The sequence below is a fragment of the Hyperolius riggenbachi genome, chromosome 1 (assembly GCF_040937935.1).
Source record: "Hyperolius riggenbachi isolate aHypRig1 chromosome 1, aHypRig1.pri, whole genome shotgun sequence".
In the NCBI taxonomy this organism is placed as follows: domain Eukaryota; kingdom Metazoa; phylum Chordata; class Amphibia; order Anura; family Hyperoliidae; genus Hyperolius; species Hyperolius riggenbachi.
In genome coordinates, this window is record NC_090646.1 from 57,866,680 (window position 1) to 57,876,576 (window position 9,897).

The window sequence follows — 9,897 nt, forward strand, 5'->3', positions numbered from 1 at the left end:
ATGTGTGTCTGGCCAGACAGAAGACAAAATGAAAATTTGATGTGCTGTATATCGTTTAATATCAGGGTGGTTCAAGCAGCACATTATTACAACCTTTCAACCCAACCTTTGATCCCAACCTTTTCTAAAGGAAAGGGCGGGATCACTTAGATACTATGCACAGCTCTATGTATGTTAGAGATCAAGGAGTTAGTGTTGTCATTGGTACACAAATACAATATACAGTTTAAAGGGTTACACAACTGCAAGATGAATTAACAGTAGTTAGCTTTGCTAGTATATCATCCTAATCTAGCCCTGCATAACTTAATGGAAAACTGAATGTGGTAAACTTTAACAGGTTGCCTAAAGCCACACCTCACCCATAAGGTTAGAACTTCTTAATGCATTTTGAAAAAAAATGATCCTCTAGTGGGTCCAGGAAATGTCAGTTCATTATTGCAGAGTAGAATATTGTTCATCTGAAGGGTGAAGGAGGACGGTGAATTCATCACCACAAGCCCTCATGATGAATGCAGATGTTTTTCTGCCAAGCTCTCGCTGTCTCGGGGCAAACAGACAGTGGTGGTTGAGAGCTGGCCGTGTAATCACCGTGGCTACACCCAGTGCCTTTTTGTTAGCAGTTTCATTGTATGGCATTGGGCACCCACAAAATAAATGGAAACAGATTTATAACAAGGATGTAGCAATTGCAGCCAGGTTGTAAAAGGCAGGGAAGGGCAGACTCAACTTCTCATCCCAGTTGAGAAACCTCACATCACAGTTGCAACAGCAGAGGCGGAGTTCTTCCCAAAGGATGCCACAAAAGAAAGGCTTGAAGCAGCCATTACCAACACAGGAGGAGGGCAGGTGCAGGAAGGGCTCATCCTTACAGCAGAGGGTCATCCTTCTAGGGCTGCATCAGTGCAGGAGAATCATATCAGATGATCTCCAAAGTATTCCATAATCAGGCGATATCACAGGTAGGTCTCCAAGTGAACAGGTAATAAAGAACACTTGTGCAGGCAAATTAGTAAAGATGAATCAGACAAGAGTTCAAGGTTTGTCAAACTGCATGAGCCAAGTAATTGATAGCTCAGTCTCAATCAAAGCAGTTATGTAGAGGTCCTCAATGGTAATAAGAAGTTAAACAGCTTAGTGGGTGTGTGCAACCTATTTACCACATGCATAGCTATGTAACAATATTTTTGACAAAGGTTACTCTCTCTATTCAAATTTCTTTTACTAACATCATACTTTCTGTAAATCCTAATAATATAGAGTTCTGACACTTAAACACATTTCTCTGACCTTGCTTTATACAGCACAGTATTAATACAAACAGACATATGGAGACAATTACAATCAAATCAACCAATAAGTATTTTACATGACATATTTGTCTCCACCCTCTCCAGGCATGTTAGAACACTGATGTGGGCCGGGTTATGAGGCTGTGTGATTCAGCCACTTGCAGGTTTAGTTGGCCCCCCATCTCACCCTGTGCACAGTGGGTGGTACAGGGGGTCAACATCTGCTGTTCAAAAACCTCCCCAAATGCACCAACACCAGGGTTTGTTTCCCACACCCCTCAGATTGTACCCAGATACAGACCAGAAACCAACAGAGAAATTGCTGTAAAAGCATTTGTTACAATTTTACACAATTACAAGTGAAAAAATATAAGTATGTCACTTTGCTTAAGGGACTCATCACCACTAATTGCATACAAGTACCCAAACATTCACACAATTGTTTGCATTATTCTTGGCAATGTGAACGGAAAACCTGGAATGAGCATAACTTCTAGTGATTTGAGCAAGATGATTTTGGACACAATCTCTCTACATTACATTCATATCGGCATGAGTGCAAGCTCAAGCTAAAATGATTACGTTTCATTCAAAGCAACTTAATTCCTACTTGAATATTTACAAACCTAATTAACCCATTGACAGCAAAACTGTTGTGTGCTTATATGCAAAATACCCGGCAACCAAAACACAAACTCCAGATTGAACATGCCTTATCATCCGTTAATTTGACAATACTGACCTTACATTACAAATGTTAAGGCATTTTAAATCTGGTTTCCCTTAAATAAATTGTTGCCTTTTTCAAAGATTAAAATTAAAAATCATTGTAATGGCCAGCAACTTTGTGCATGGGTCATTCATTATATGAGGTGAAAACCAATTACACATTCAATCTCACCTGCCTTGCCTCAAGACAATTTACAAACCTTCTCCTACAGTAACAAAGAAAGGCAACACATGCAAATTTACATAACCACAGTCAGCATACCTTAGACTCCAACAATAATTTAGCTTTTGACTTTTCTGACTGTAGAAAAAAACGATCAATTAAATTAAGAGGTTTATTCCTAAATCTAAAAAAAATGTTTGGATCCTCTCTGTGTACAGACACATACACAAACAGACAAACAACAAATAGCTGGGATCTTCTTTTGTTTCTGTTTCCTGCCACTCTCCTCATTGCCCCCAGTCTTTTCAGGGAAGAGGAAAGAGAAAAAACAAAAGCATTAACACAAGTCTCTCCCAATACATGGAGGGAGGGGGTAGAAACCTGCAACAACTCTGAGCAGATGTCCAGAGATGCATATTTAAAGTACAACCTAGCTGAAAAAGTGCAACCAGTCATATACAAGCAATTTATATCACAGTTCCACAGAAACTACAGTGAGAGGAGATAGACAAACACATTTACAGTAATCAGAAGAAAAGGCTCAGAAACATCTAGTAGCCAGGCCAGAACATTTTGGAGGGACTGATAAAAAAAAGTTATCCTGCGGCCGCAATGCCCATTCAAAATGTCCTGGTCCAGAGAGACACCTGCAACTGCTGAGTGTCTCCGAAAAAAAAATGAAACCCCTAAATAGAGTTATTCAGAAATAAGATTCAAAGCAAATTGTGGAACATGATTCTTTCTAAAACTTACAAATCTATATATCCGCATTAAACATTATCACAGAATATGATACATCATAAATCAAAAATAACCCTTGGGAGTCCCCTTACCTTGAGACTTTCCCATTATGCTAAGCTAAAAAAAAAAAAAGAAATAGAGTGAGATTAGCTGAGTTTGAAGGTTTATCTAGGGATGGTGACGTCAGTATTAGACTTTACTGGCAAACCTGGTCTCCAGCTTATGTGATTCTTCTATAGTTTCTAATCAGGTTTATCTACACCCAATTTATGGTTTGAATTTTAACTATCCTCTGTGGACAAGTTTATACCTTCAATCTCAGCTTAACCTCACATACAATCTACACAAATCTATACAGTAACATGCAATCTTATATAACTAAAATTCACTTAAGCGACTATACAACAATATACAAGGTTTAGAGAGAATATTCACTTAGACACACAGTACTGCTTTCTTAATTGGGGCATCAGACCCGCTATTTACTTTAGGAATATCAGATTCCTGGGAGAGGCGCTACAGAAGCGCTTTCCTTCCGGGTTCTATTAATCCGCTCTGACAGTATAGGGTGGTAATCAAAAAATAGAATTACTCACCCGATACTGTATATGGCGGATCCAACTTCTCGACACCAAACTGTTAGCTCAATTTCATCGGAGTCATGCAAGGATGCCGGTGAGGCAGGTGGGGGAGGTAATACTGGAGAGAGGGATTGAGTTCAGGAGGAGGACTGCTTGAGGGAAGAAGGAGTTTCAGTGCCTGGAGATTCTGGTGGGGATCAGTGGTGATCGGTGTTGCTCAAGATTTTCACTGTTAGCTCAATTTCATCGGAGGCAGTTACAAGATGACTTAGCAGAATAATCTGCAACCCAGGTTAAAGTTCTCCCCCAATCCAAGTGAATACCCTCTCTCCAGCTGGGAGACACAGACCACAAACGCTTAAATTGGTGGAACAGCATCTGAAATCTTTATTTACAGGTCAATCTTATATACCCACTGATGTTGGGGAAAAACCAGATTAGACCGGAGTGCCCATAGAAAGTATTTGAAACAATAGCATAGACATGGTACAGACAGCAGAGACAATAGGATTTGTTATTCTGTAAACAACTGGCAGAGGTAGACTTTGTTACATGTGTTAATTTTCAATAGACCAGGTTCTTAACAACAATGCATGAAAAGGTCTGGGACTTCAGATCTCTGTCACAGTGGCTTGTATGGTAATATACCAAGTGGGTATTCAAATACAGGTTTGTCTCCTGTATGGTAATATACCAAGTGGGTATTCAAATACAGGTTTGTCTCCTGTATGGCACAATAATGTGTGTCTGGCCAGACAGAAGACAAAATGAAAATTTGATGTGCTGTATATCGTTTAATATCAGGGTGGTTCAAGCAGCACATTATTACAACCTTTCATTCACCAAAGGCATTTTTGCATCGAAAATGTAAATTTCGTTTTTGAGATTTCATGTAAATGCACTAAAATTTTGCTGACATTCGCTAAACGTTTGCGGCAAATTCCCGTTCGCGAATCGAAAAATTCAAGTTCGCAACATCACTAGTGCGGACCCCCTGGAAATCCCAACATGAAACTTACGGCTCTTTCGTTTGATGTAAGTAAATTGACACTACAGTTACGTTGCTTCATTATCTGTCATTTACCGCATTTAAGTGTATACTTTTTTCCTATCGTAACTTTAAAATCGATTTTCTCCAAAACTATAAAGGTATTTTTGAAAACTCTTTTTCCTCTTGTACCCGCTGTTTTCTCTAACATACCCTGCAAATTTGGTGATTCTAGCTGGTAAGGGGCTGTGCTAATAACCGCGAAAATCAGCAGCTATTAGCCAAAAAAAAAAAAGCTAAAATATTCAGGCGAACTTTTGCTTGTCGAAGCAAAAATTGTACTTATTTTCGCTAAAATAAGGAGAAAAGAATATTAGCATTTTCGCTATCACTGAATGGCTCTGAAGTGGCACTCTGAGGGTAGTGACTGGAGGTAGCACAATTGTGCTTATTAGTTAGAGGTTGATTTACTAAATTTGGAAACATGGACAACACTGGAGAACATACGTGACCACACTTCATTTAGTGTTTTTTTTAACTATCTGATAAAGTAACAAATAATTTCCACCCTTTGCAAGAGTTGTGGCAAATCACGATGAGTGCTGAAGGATTAGGGAATTGCTGTAAGAGCTATAGGGATGCTCACTGGATTCCGCGGAATTCTTAATTCCGCAATTCCGGACGGAATTAGGTCAATTCCGATTCCGTCGGTCGCAACGGAATTGCTAAACCTCTAAGATGGAATTCCACGGAAAGTTTTTTATAAAACCAACAACACTAGATGCTGAAGCCAGATTGAAAAAGCAATTCCTTTACGACGAAACGGAACGGAATGAGCAATTTCCGCCTAAAATTTCCGGTGACCATCCCTACTAGAGAGAGAGAGAGAGACAGAGAGAGAGAGAGAGATGAATCTACCTGGCTATCTGGGGTTCTCTCCGGACAACTGTTGAACACAAAAGGCAAGGCCATGCCTAGCTACAAATCCTTAAGCAAGCTAATTTTTCTCTTGGATTGATCATAATGGTACATGCTAGGCTGGCTTCAGCATCTAGTGTTGTTGGTGGTATAGCGGTTAAGTCCATTACCTAACACACACTGAGACCTGGGTTAAATTCCCAGCCATGGTGAGTTGGTTTTTGACATGCTACAAATCCTTAACCACATAAGGATCAGGCTCTTTTTTCCTGATCTGTGCTGCGTGGGGGGGGGGGGGGGGGGGGGATGAGGAGGAGGAAACATTTTTTCAATATTTCCGACGGAATCCGGAATTCCGCGGAATTTCGTACAAATCCGGCGGAATTTTCATAGCGACGGAATTTAACACTGACGGAATCCGTGATTTCCGGCGGAACGGTATTCACTAGTTCCGATCATCCCTAAAGAGCTGCTTGCTTGCATGCACCGATAGCAAGCTCTAAATTTTAATATAGACAGGACAGATGGAATAAAGGCAGAGACTCTTTTTATTTTTCTTTGAAAAAAACGGAACATACAAAACCTACAGCAACATCACATTACAAATGAATACAAGCAAAGGTTTTGCAAAGTTTTTCATTTTAGACGTTATATCCATATTTAGGTTGATAGCAGTAAAGTATTGATCTGTGTTATGCAGGAAGTTTCCAATCAGGATGATAATGTTTACTGTACATATTCTGGTTTGTCAGAGATGGTTGGGAAATCTTTACTGATTTTTATATAAAAGTTATTTTTGTTCTCTTATTCTTACCTTTATTACCTTGGATTGTCTATCTATCTATCTATCTATCTATCTATCTATCTATCTATCTATCTATCTCAATCTGTCTTTCTAATATTTTTCTGTTTTCTTTTTTTTTGTCATGGATTGTTATATATATATATTTTTCTGGTATACAGACCCCTACCCTGTCACTATAGGTATATCTTGGCTTTCATTTTTGCTATTGATGAAATAAACAAAAATCCAGATATTTTGCCCAATGTGACTCTAGGATACCATGTGCATGATTCCTGTAACAGTGTGAATAAGGCTGTAGATAGTGTCCTCCGTATCTTATCTGGTCATGGTGACATTGTTCCTAATTACTCCTGTCGGGATCATGGCAAACTGGTTGGTGTTATTGGAGATCAAACCTCAGAAAGCTCTTTATCTGTATATCAAAATGTACACATATATGGGTATTCACAGGTAATATGTCTATTACTAAACTTTACTAAAACTAAGTGTTGGCAACTAAGTTTCCTGCTTGAGCACCAGAGCAATTTTCACCTTTCAGCACTCCTCCCTTTCATTCCCCAAGAACTTTATCACTACTTATCACAATGAAATTAACTATATATTGTTTCTTTTGACCACCAATTAGGCTTTCTTTGGGTGGTACATTATGCTACGAATTCTTTTTTTCTAAATGTATATAAATGGGAATAATATAAAATCCAAAAATCTTAATCATGCGCTCCTCAACTGCTAATGACTCCTCTAATTGACCTGGATCGCTCCTGTGCTGAGTGTGTGTGTCACTCTCTCAATGCAATATATGGGGTATTGACAGGGCGCTCTACAATATATTAAAATTATATAAACATGGAAATTAAAATTGGATATTAAAACGTAACAGAAGGAAAGTTCCAACAATCTTCCTCCAGCTTTCTCAGGGATGAAATTTTGCACTTTCCTGACACGTATAGTTACATATGCGCTCACCAGGCACCTCTGAAGGGGTGCCTGGCACTTCTACTGACCACATATGAGGCCAAGTCTAAAGTGGATCCTTGTAAGCCAAATCCCTGTATGAACAGTGGGACGTGCATCCTGCGGCAAGAGCACTACTACTGCGAATGTCACGCCTGGGATGGGCTGCCCTGTGAGAACTCCCTAGGACAAATGTCATTATAAGGAGCAAGGTTGATGTCATCTACAAAGTGACTGCTGCTGGTCTGTCTTGGGTCAGCCAGGCAATATGGTGGAGGAAAGGATATTTGAATATCGAGGAGTTGCTGGCTGGGCCAAAAGTGCTTTGGGCTGATCCTGAGAAGGGCAGCTGACATTTCTGGTGAGCGCATATGTAACTATACGTGCCAGGAAAGTGCAAAACTTCATCCCTGAGAAAGCTGGAGGAAGATTGTTGGCACTTTCCTTCTGTTACGTTTTAATATCCAATTTTAATTTCCATGTTTATATAATTTTAATGGACATTATTTTATAACTATACTGTAAAGTGTTGTTTAGTTTCTGTATTGGAATTGGAGTATACTGTAGAGCGCCCTGTCAATACCCCATAAATGGGAATAATAAATAAAAAAATGAAAAAAAAAGTATTTCTCAGTTTCAGCGATTAGAGTTTTAAAATAAAACGTTCTGCTGTGGATAAAACTCACATATTTGTCCCGGTTATTGAAAGTTTATAATATTTCCCTAGTACAGTAAAATGTATGGCACCAATATTTTATTTGGAAATAAAGGTGCACTTTTTCAGTTTTGTGTTCATCATTAATTAAAAGCCTGTATTTTCAAAAATAACTGTAATATACCCAAATAACAGTAATATACCCTCTTGACATACATATTAAAAAAAAAGTTCTGTGCCTAAGGTAACTATTTATGTATTTTTTCATGCAAAAGATTTATTTGGGGAATTATGGGAGAGTTTGGGAGGTAAGGAGTTAATATTATAAGTAATTGTAGCTCTTTTTATTAAAATGAATGTCTGTAGGTGTAATTTTACTATTCGGCCACAAGATGTCCTTACTTATTTTCCTGTTAGTGTACTAATAGTACGTAAACAGGAACTAATGGATAGATTTGCAACTTTTTTTTTTTTACAAAGATTACGGCTTCTCATTGAAGCCGACGATCATTGATATGGCGGATTACATCAATAAATAGGAACTGGGTTACCATTCTCTGATCTCCCTACAAATGGGCGGTGATGAACACAAGCACAGGTGCGCACGCACAAGCAAGCGGCAGTGTGGAAAGCTGCGGTCATGGTGGAGATGCATATATCTACACCCCGGGGGCTGAGATGAAGTCTGTGGGGCGTAGATAAACTGTATGCGGATGCTCAAGTAGTTAAAGGCTTAATTGAAGGTGTTAAAGGAAGGCACAAGTCTGGGGCTGGTGGGTGGGAGGGAGTTCCATGGGGTGGGGGAAGCTCTTGAGATGTCCTGTAGGTGAGCACACCCTGTTTGTGTGACCCACTACCACAGGCTTCTCATGTTAGATTTCTTTTAGCTTGGATGTCTAAAAACAACAAAGTTCTCAATCACTGTCTTTTATGTTTGTTTTAATATTCTGTAGATTAGTTATGGTGCAACAGATCCTATTTTAACCAACAAGCAGCTGTATCCATCCTTCTTTCAAACTCTTCCCAGTGATCACATTCAGTATCTGGCAATTGTAAAATTGCTAAAACACTTTGGCTGGACCTGGATTGGGATAATTGCCTCTGATGAGGATGCCGGGGTGAAACAGAGTCAGGACCTCCAGAAAGTGGCTGCTGTTTATTATATCTGTATTGAGTTTGGTATCTACATACCTAATAAGGGAGTAACAGCTAAACAAAAAGAGACATTTGACAAATCAACTTCAAAAATGGTTATACTCTGTTCAATTTCACTCTTTACAATACGTTTCATTGGACTGGAATTTAATAGTCATAATGACAAAACTTTTATCTTATCGGTTGGTCTCACCTCTTACATTCTTCTGTCATCGAATGTTAAAGGCTTCTTGCATGGAAGTTTGGCATTTTCGCCAACGAAGCAAAAGATTCCGCAGCTGCAAAGATATTTAGAGGATATTAGTCTTGCTAATCGCCCAAATGACATTTTACTGGAACACATCCTTGCAATGTATTTCAATTGCCTAACTTCAAACCAGACATTGAATGTTGCAATAAAAGAAGAGTTTGGATTAAACCTGCACAAATGCAGCAATACTAAACGCCTAAGTGACTTAAGTAATAAGCTGTTCTACACTCAAGAGTTTGGAACCACTTATAATGTGTACAAAGCTGTCTATGCCATGGCACATTCATTGCATGAAATGCGATTATACTTGTCCAGAAACCCTGGAAAGGACCATATTAGACATAATAAGAACCTCCACAAGGTAATACAACCAATATTATAATCAGTAATCAGATACACAGCTTCTTCCCAGAAACCCATCCTTGCTTGCATGTTACTTTTTGAGCAACCAAATCACAGCTTCTGGCAAAAGACCTAGCTAACCAGCAGCTGTTTTAGTTATTCAGTGATTTGATCGAGCCACAACTCCCACAACTCCACAAATCCAAGACACAAAAGGGTGAGAGAGCCCTGCCCTTTCAAACTTATAATCTAAAGGAATGGGAATCATTCACAATGGGATCAGTGCACAAGTAAGCACATCTGGGGCCTTCTGAAAAGTTGTGT